A 10,485-nucleotide genomic window follows, 5' to 3' on the forward strand; every position below is an offset into this window, starting at 1 on the left:
TGTAATTCAGACCTGTTGAAGGTTTTCTATATATTATATTGTGGTGGCCAGTGGCCAGTCCTCTACGCAGTCCAGATACTATTTTTGGGTGTAATTCAGACCTGTTGAAGGTTTTCTATATATTTTATTGTAGTGCCCAGTGCCCACTACTCTACGCAGTCCAGATACTATTTTTGGGTGTAATTCAGACCTGTTGAAGGTTTTCTATATATTATATTGTGGTGGCCAGTGGCCAGTCCTCTACGCAGTCCAGATACTATTTTTGGGTGTAATTCAGACCTGTTGAAGGTTTTCTATATATTTTTTATTGTGGTGCCCAGTGCCCACTACTCTACGCAGTCCAGATACTATTTTTGGGTGTAATGCAGACCTGTTGAAGGTTTTCTATATATTATATTGTGGTGGCCAGTGGCCAGTCCTCTACGCAGTCCAGATACTATTTTTGGGTGTAATTCAGACCTGTTGAAGGTTTTCTATATATTTTATGTGGTGCCCAGTGCCCAGTACTCTATGCAGTCCAGATACTATTTTTGGGTGTAATTCAGACCAGTTGATGGGTTTTTAATTATATTGTGGGGAACACTCCTCTACGCAGTCCAGAAAGATACCTCGTTGCAACGTTTTGTACTAAAAACAAAAAATATTGTGAGGTGTTCGGTGTTCAGAATAGCCTTTAAATTAGTGGAAATGATTGTTATTGAATGTTATTGAGGTTAATAATAGCGTAGGAGTGAAAATAAGCCCAAAAACTAGATTTTTACACTTTTTAGTTTTTTTTCAAAAAAAATATGAATCCAAAACCTTAAATCCGAACCAAAACCTTTTGGCGGGTGTTTTGCGAAACAAATCCGGACCCAAAACATCGCGAAAATCCGGATCCAAAACACAAAACACGAGACCTCAAAAGTCGCCGGTGCACATCCCTACTAATAACTAATTTAATTAAGCTGTAAAACATGTTCATGTTTCATGAAAATGATAGTCATCAGTATTTATTTTTTTGCAATGTTTTTAGTAAATGTATTTGCAAAGCTTGTTAACCCTTGTCGAAGTAATTCTAAACAAAATCCTATATTACCAATTAGTTCAATAGAATGAACAAATAAAAAAGAATGAACAAATGAACTTGAATTTTGTTTCTGTGCTTTAAGAAAACGGAAAAATACATATTACATAACAAGGGACAAAGTTTTTACTAAATTTCCATTATTGCACAATATCTGGATATGGCCAAAGAAATATTGGCTCCTTTAAAGGTCAACATGACCGTCCAAGATGAACATGTCATTTTAACTATAGAGACTTAGATTGCCAGCAGTGATGTAAGCTGGGAAGGTGTGTTTTGAAGTAATAAGGAATTTCATCTCTATAAATGTATGAGTTAATCAAATATAGGGTGTCAATTGGCATTTGAGACCCTGGGCGTATGTCTGTTTCGTCCAGTATGGCTGTATCTATGTATGTATATTTAGTTACACTCTTCATGATGCATGCCAGCCAATCACTGTCTGGTTGGGTGGTTTAAATAAATTCAGTTAGTTTCCAGCATGCAATTTACAATCTTCATAAAAAAAGAGTTCCTGATACAGTACTAGATAAAATGTTGACATGTACCTTTCGGGCAGGGTAGCTATCACCAATGCTATGAAGAGTAGGGCTTTCTCACACTAAAAATGAACAAATATAAGTTAGGGTTCATCCCTGATGTGACTGAATTTGTAAAATAGAGTAAGAGACTTATGTGAAAAAGATGTCAGTAAGAGACACTGTGATAGTCATATTAAATATCTACAAATAAACATGAGGTCATAAGTGCCCATTTCACCCAAACTGAATGTCGATCTACTGCGACAAGGTATACGCATATAGATGGATATCTACATTAATGTTATTTATTTAACTAATTTGTTAGTATAGGTATCCATCTATATGTTGTGGTAGGTACACATTTACAGCTTGTGCAAAATGTGCACTAAAAACCTTAGGTTTTTAGTAAGATATGAAATAACAACATTCCAGAGTCTAAAACGCTAGTGAGTAGTATTAGCGTCTAAAGTGTACCTCACTATTCATGTCCTACTTGCAGCATGTGCTATTGTTTAAAACACTAAAACACATATGATGAACAAAATATGGTGGTATGGTAGAGAGACAAAGGTCCCCTCCTAAGTAGTGTTGGAATAACACAAGGGACACAGGGCTAAAACTGCATAAACTCATGGGTTTATTCTCTTTGCTTGTAGCTTATGCTTTTACCACAGCGGCAGATAAGTAGTAAAAGTGTTGGGAAGTAATACCACAATACCATCAATCTGCAATGTTCTTCAACATGTCACAAAATAAATAACATTTTAGGAATCTTGGTTCAACAATATCAGCAATACGCAAACATAAATCACCACAACACATAAGTCACTGAATAAATACATCTCATTTTGAAGTTAAGCACTGTGCATCAGTGGAATGAGTTTCACTGGATAAATACTTTTGAGAGACAACCGGTCCCTAATGAGTTAATTAGACCATTACACTAAATGCTGCTGCAGCAGATTATCTACACAAATCAATCACAATAGACTTTTCGTGCATTTATACAACACTTATGACACAAAATCAGTAGGGATGCAACAAGGATGAATTGAGCTTCTTAAGGTTAGATGCTTTAGCAGAAATGACTGTAGATTAGGGTCACTTCAGAGTAGACAGAATCCACTGGGGTAAATTGTAATCCACAGGTTACAGCGAAGATTCAGCTGGACGCATGAAGCTTATTGACTTGTACCAGATGCAATCAGTAAACAATCTGTCCCAGTAATTGTAGAATTAAGCAACTTCCAATTCTCTTCTCAGAAACTATTTTAGGCAGTTTCGAAATAGAATCAAACTGCTGATGCAAGATAGACACTCTCTTCTGACAAATGATTGCTCTCTATGTCCATTGCACACTGCGTCAGCTTGCAGATAATTTTAAATACAGTAGATTTGGCTGGAATAAATTCTTCCTTCAGACAGCAGCATAACCTCTCAATAGCAATATGACCTAGAGTGGGCTGTGCACAGGAGATCCCCTCAAAATTTGGTGCTTTCACAAAGTATTAGTTTAGGAATATGTTTTTTATTTTAATTTTGTTTATCTAGAAATAGTCTGTTTGTTCTTCACTTGAGTTTTGCTAGTTGCAAGGTCACATGAAAGGTCTGACATGATTTACATTGATTCAGATTTTATGATTTGCTTCATCAACACCTGCAATTTCAATATTTGGGTGTAGGTTTTTTATATCTGCTGTAAATATGATATAAACAATTTACTATAACAGTAGAGCTGATTAATAAGGTAAGAAATAAAATTAAACGCAGATAATTTAGAATATAAAAAATATGTGTTGTGTAAATGGTATGGTCAAGTAAAATTGTCATGCAAGATATAGATTAAGAGCCTGAGTCATTAAGGAAATTAAGGCAAAAAAGGAGTAAATGTTCTCTGGGACAAACCATGTTACAATGCAAGAGGTGCTAATTAGTTTACTATTTTGCACAAAAGTTGAATACTGGCTGTTTTTTCATCTAGCACACATATACTTGATAGCTTTATTTTTACACTGAAATTTAAAGTTGATCTAGGACATGCGCTATCTCAACTATAAATCTGTTCCCACATTTTAAATTCACCTCCCCCTCCAATGCAACATGGTTTTGCCCAGGTGCAAAGTTACTCCTTTTTTTATGCTTTGCTCTCCTTAATGACTCAGACCCTAAAAGTTTCACTTTTCAAGATTATCATATCTAAGTGGAATCCTCCAGCACTTTCTGGAGAACGTTTGTTGCATCTTTGGTAAACTCTTTCAGACAGTCATCAAGCATTACATATAATCTACAAAAAGTTTTTCTATAGCAGCAGATAAGTAGTGGTAGTGTAGGGAAGTAATACCACAATACCATCAATATGCAATGTTATTCAACATGTCACAAAATAAATAACATTTTAGTAATATTGGTTCAACAATATCATCAATACATATAAATCACCAACACATAGGTCACTGAATAACTATATCATCATCATCATCAACATTTATTTATATAGCGCCAGCAGATTCCATAGCGCTTTACAATTCGGAACAAATATTAATAAGACAATACTGGGTAATACATACAGACAGAGAAGTAAAAGAACCCTGCTCGCAAGCTTACAATCTATAGGATATATCATTTTGAAGTTTGTCATTGTGTGTCAGTGAAACTGGATAAATACTTTTGAGAGACAACCTGCTGCTTATGAGTTATTTAGACCATTACACTAAATGCTGCTGCAGCAGATTATCTACACAAATCAATCACAATAGACTTTTGGTGCAATTATACAACAATTAAGACACAAGAATGAATTGAACTTGTTCAGGTTAGATGCTTTAGCAGAAATGACTGTAGATTAGGGTCACTTTACAATAGACAGAACCCACTGGAGTAAATTGTAATCCACAGGTTAAAGCAAAGTTTCAGACGGACACATGAAGCTTATTTACTTGTACAAGATACAATCAGTAATTGATCTGTCCCAGCAGTTGTATAGTTAAGCAACTTGCAATTGTCTTCTCAGCAACTATTTTAGGCAGCTTCACAATAAAATCAAACTTCTGATGAAAGATAGATACATTCTTGCGACAAATGATTGCTCTTTATGTCCATTGCACACTGTGTCAGTTTACAGATAACTTTAAATACAGTAGCTTTGGCTGGAATAAACTTTTCCTTCAGACAGCAGCATAACCTCTCAATAGCAATATGACCTAGGGAGGGCTGTGCACATGAGATCCCCTCAAGATTTGGTGCTTCCACAAAGTATTAGTTTAGGCATATGTTTTTCATTTTCATTTCTTTCTCCTAAAAATAATCTAATTGTTTTTCAGTTGAATTTAGCTGGTTGCAAGTTCACAGGAAAGGTCTGACATGATTTGTATTGATTTGTATTTTAGGATTTGCTTCACCAACACCTGCAATTTCAATATGGGGGTGTAGGTTTTTTATATCTGCTGTAAATATGATATAAACCATTTACAATAACAATAGTGCTGATTAATAAGGTGAGAAATCAAATTAAACACAGACAATTTAGAATAAATATAAAAAATGTGTTGTGTAAATGGTATGGCCAAGTGAGATTGTCATATATTTCGCATCTCAAGGTTATCATATTTAAGTGGAATCCTCCAGCACTTTCTGGAGAATGTTTGTTGCATCTTCAGTAAACTCTTTCACACAGTCCTCAAGCATTGCATACGATCTACAAAAAGAGACCCCTTCTGTTACCAAATTTCCAATGACTGGGATATATCTGAGGACATTTTCAGCTAATATGTGACCTTTTGCAACATTTTTAGTAAGTTGCTCCTGGATAAGCATTTGGTTCATTTCTGTGGAAACAAATGGAGATTTAATGACAGATTTCAAATCATTAAAATCTTTACCAAATGTGTTTGCTATTCTGATGAGGGATCTATTATCCAAACCAAAAGTTGTTAAATGTTTCTCAATGACTAGTTCCAAGATATTGTAACCATTTTTGGAGTCGGCTGGAATGATGGCAGCTGAACAAGTACTGAACAAAAAGGCCCACGTCCAGTTCTGTTCACTCAGAATTTTTCTCTTTCTCTCTAGAACCTGTAAGGAAACATTAGGCAGAGAGAGAAGTAACATATGTCTCTTGTGACTTGGAAGTTTTTTTTCTAAGGTATTTTGCATATTGTTGAAGTCATACTTGTGCAGATCCATGAGGGAGAGAACAAAAACATGTGGCTCTCCTACTCCTCCATCACGGAGACATTCAATGAAATTTTCCCGGATCTGTTGTAATATGTTCTCTTCGTTGAATGACTTCTTTCTACGTCTTCTAGAAGATTCCAGGTCTACATCCACTTTTGAGCGTATAAAGTAAAACTTCTTGTTCATGGAACGGATGGATTGAGCCAAGTGGATGTGATTCTCCTTAAAACGCTCTGATGCAATTATAATAAAAAAGTCATATTGAAAAAAATTTACTTTTTCCAGATAATCATCTGCTTTAAAATTGAGAGTTCCTATTCCAGGAAGGTCCCAAAACTTCACATTTTTGAACTGCAAGTGTGAAAAAGGTGTCGGCTCCATTGTGGTTTCCACCACTCCTGTTTCTGCAGCACCTTCCTCTTCGTCAGTATCCAGACCACGGATGACATTGATAAAAGTGGACTTTCCAGATCCAGATTCACCGGTAACGGCAATATTCAATGGAACATTTTCGATATCTGTAATAATTCCATTAACTGTTTAAATTGCTTCTGTAAGAGTCTTATATTCTAAAGCAGTTTTAATCTCTTGTATAACTTCTTCAGAAAATATTTCTGACATTTGTTCGTTATCCATATTTTGGTTGGTTTGTTGTAATGTACTAAACAAGGTAAAAACAACATATGAATTTTATTGCTAACCCAGACATTGTCAGAGTTATTACATAAAAGCAAAACAAAAAAATATATCATAATAGTAATAATATGATTGAGTTGACCACTCCCTCCAGGTGTTGCATGCTTTTGAAAATGGGGATTCAGGGAAGATTTTAAATGTGACACCCTGAATATATATTTATTTCACTGGCTAAGGACTCACCATGCAGCATAGAATAACTGTGAGCCCACACGTTTAATTTCCCTGGTAATGGGTGTTACAACTTTGTTTCTACCCTCTTCTATTTTGGAATAAAAGTATAATTTACATTTTAAAAAAAAATAATATCTGTTGAACGCATTTAATAAATGATCAAACACATAACCATAAAATAAACCAGTGATTAAAACTAGCAAGTTGCTTAAGCATTAAAGCATACACATATATTGTGGTCCTAATAATTATTCGCAACATTGCCGTCACTAATGGAATGTTGACATACCAACATTAATTCATCTGTATTATTTGTATGTAACTCCCTTTACGGACTGAGTGGGAGGAGCCATGCTCCCCTTCCCCCTGTGTGTTGTATAGGTGAGAATGAGGGCTGTTGTTTAAGAGGTATTACTAAAATTATGGAAAAAAAAATTAGTATACATGCCTATACCAAATAAAATTATAATTACAAGATGAGCAGCCCTAGTTGCAAAATTAGACATAAACCTGCGATAGTACCCAACTAGACCCAGAAAGGTTCTCAGCTGGGTCTTCTGCACAGGCTTGGGTCAATCTCTGACAGCCTTTACTTTGAAAACCTGGGGTTTAACCTGACTTTTGTCCCACAACATACCCCAAGTATTTGGCCTCACGCATGGCCAATGCACATTTCTCTGGATTGGTGGTTAGACCTGCCTCCCCGAGTAAGGCTAGTACTGCTTCCAATTTGGGTAGATGTGTCTCCCAGTCCTGGGAGTGGATGACTATATCATCTAAGTATGCAGCTGCATACTCCTGGTGTGGTTTTAAGAGACTATTCATGGCTCTTTGGAAGGTGGCAGGAGCCCCATGTAGGCCGAAAGGCAGAACTTTGTACTGTATAACCCATCTGGGGTGGAAAAGGCTGTCTTAGCCTTGGCAGATGGCGGTAGGGGAATCTGCCAGTAGCCTTTGGTTAGATCGAATGTTGTGAGGTACCGACTATTGGCTAAGGTTTCCATTAATTAATCAATTTGGGACATCGGATATGTGTCAAAATGGGAGACTTTATTTAATTTCCTAAAATCGTTGCAAAAACTAATACTCCTGTTTGGCTTGGCCACTAATACAATGGGGCTATTCCAGTTGCTATTGGATTCTTCAATGACATCGAGGTCCAACATTTTTTTAATCTCCAGTTTCACAGCTACATTTTTCACAGCTACATGTCTAACTTCAGGAATGTGTTATGGTCTTACTCTCACCACCACCCCTGGAGGTGTAACTATGTCATTCTATGAGCGTGGTACGGCCTGGCATCTCAGAAAACCCATCAAGGTTCCACTGAACCATTTCCTCAGTCTGTCGTCTCTGCCCTGGCAACAGATCATCACTTATGGGAACTTTGTTTTCCTGCACAACTGCGTTTATCAACACGGCTGTGTGTGTGGCTTCTCCCTATCATTCCAAGGTTTCAGCAAGTTGACATTATATGTCTGAATAGGCTTTCTCCTGCCTTCCTGCCTGACTTTATAATTAACAGGCACCACAGCCTCAATCACCTCATATGGCCCCTGCCAATGGGTGAAGAGCTTACTCTCTTATGGGGGTACCAGGACCAGAACTTTGTCACCTAGTTGGAAATCGTACTTTTTTTTTGTCTCTACTGTGCCTCATGCATATGTTGTTGTACCAACGGGATATCTTGCCCCACCTGTCATACAACTGGGACACAAATTGTATCACATTGGGTTCCTTTGGACTCTTTTGCTCCCAGCCCTGCTTGAGAACATCCAAAATGCCCCTTGGCTGCCTGCCATACAAGAATTTGAAGGGCCAGAACCCTCTAGATGCTTGGGCATCTCCCTCACTGCGAACATTAAATAGGGTAATAACAATTCATAGGTTCTACTAACGTTGGGCACTGAGCCCTCAAATGTCCAGGCTCTTTGCACTCAAAGCAGATTTGACTTAATTCTTTTTATCAGGCAATCTTTCCTCCCAAATCCAGTCCACTGTTCCATATGCCAGATTTTGACCAAGGCACAAACTTTGGAGTAGGCAATGGAGGTTTGGGCATTTGCTGCAACACGCTGTATCTCTCCACTACAGCAGCCAATTCCTCATACGACTGAGGGTCCACCTGCAGTGCCCTCAGTCCATACCCTGAATACAATGGTCAATGGCCAGAATTTCAATCATTCTGCCTGCAGTGTTCTTTTTTGGCTGCAACCACTTCTTTAGTGTTCTACCAAGTTCAGCAAGCTGAGCCCGAACCGGTAAATCTTTGGAGAGTCTCCAGTTATGATATTGTTGGGCCTCTCCTGCTCTGGGGACTCCAAGCTTTGCTAAGATGGCGGTTTTCAGCCGCTGATTATTGCCAGCCTGGTCCTCATCTAGGTCTATATAGGAATGCTGTGCCTCTCCTGAAAGATAGGAAGCCAGGTGTTCGAACCTGGCTCCCTAGCGGCACGCTTAAACGTTATTATATATGCCTCCACATCATCATCAGAAGTTCATTTCTGTAGCATGGGGGTAGTTGGAGCCTCCCTGTCCCGTCTCCCCTGAGTGAGCTCCTCGCAGAAAAAAAGGGTATTTTCCTCTTGTACTGCTGCCACATTACCTAGGATTCTTAAAATGTCTTCCATTTCCACATGAATTTGTGCTGGGAGATGAAACCTAGCTTCTCTCAGAATTCAGGTAAACAACAAAACTTTCTGGACCACACTCAATTCACAACTAAGGGCTAGATTTACTTAACTGAGGGTTTGAAAAAATGGAGATGTTGCCTATAGCAACCAATCAGATTCTAGCTGTCATTTATTTAGTGCATTCTGCAAAATGACAGCTAGAATCTGATTGGTTGCTATAGGCAACATCTCCACTTTTTCAAACCCGCAGTTTAGTAAATATACCCCTAAGAGTCCTACAAGGTGTGGCACTACAATTACCAGAAAATAAATTTGTTTTTGCTTTTTTCACAAAGCTGACATGCGCTTTAGAAACCTGCACTGGTAACTAGCAAGCAAACAAAAAAATATATTATTTTTTTTGGACCACACCCAAATCACAGTTTGTACCTTTAGCAAGTGTGGCACTACAATGACCAGAAGTGTTTAAACTTTTGCTTTCTTTTGTAACCAAAACAGCTGTTTATCAGTTCCCAGTACACAGGTTTGTCTCTTCACAGCAGCAATATTTTAAACAAAGCATTACAACAGTTTGATGCATTATAGTGGTGTTTAACAGACTTCACTCACTACCTTTGCGTCTGGAGGATGGGAGGACAGCTGTGTTTTAACTGTCTTACAGAGCCCAGGAGGACACCATAGAGATTATATATATATATATATATATATATATATATATATATATATATATATATATATATCTCCGGTTTCCTCCCACACTCCAAAAACATACTAGTAGGTTAATTGGCTGCTATCAAAATTGACCCTAATCTATCTCTCGGTCTGTCTCTGTGTGTGTATGTTAGGGAATTTAGACTGTAAGCTCCAATGGGACAGGGACTGATGTGAATGAGTTCCCTGTACAGCGGCGCTATATAAATAAATGGTGATGATGATATATATATTGTGATAAAAAACAAGTACGGCATTCACTGGAACCTCACACAAGTTTGCTGAACCATTTTACTGTTTATTAGCAGTTGTCAGAATGGCTAAGCAGTTTCAGCGATGGTACAGCAGTCATATCCAGCAAAAGTATCACAAAATCTCCCACCACTGACATCTGGCTAAACATTAGTTCCCTGACTACTAGCCAGCCACTTACTGGCATTGGTGGTCCTGCTCACTAGTACAAACAGTGTCCTTATCCTCCACCCAAGCACTACAAATAAATCACAGCAAA

At 37.7% G+C, this 10,485-nt stretch overlaps 1 pseudogene; it reads right to left on the reverse strand.

The window, feature by feature from the left end:
• Nucleotides 1–5,193: 5,193 nt before the first annotated feature.
• Nucleotides 5,194–6,415, reverse strand: LOC142107479 (interferon-inducible GTPase 5-like; annotated as a pseudogene).
• Nucleotides 6,416–10,485: the final 4,070 nt, after the last annotated feature.

The sequence above is a fragment of the Mixophyes fleayi genome, chromosome 11 (assembly GCF_038048845.1).
Source record: "Mixophyes fleayi isolate aMixFle1 chromosome 11, aMixFle1.hap1, whole genome shotgun sequence".
NCBI lineage: Eukaryota > Metazoa > Chordata > Amphibia > Anura > Limnodynastidae > Mixophyes > Mixophyes fleayi.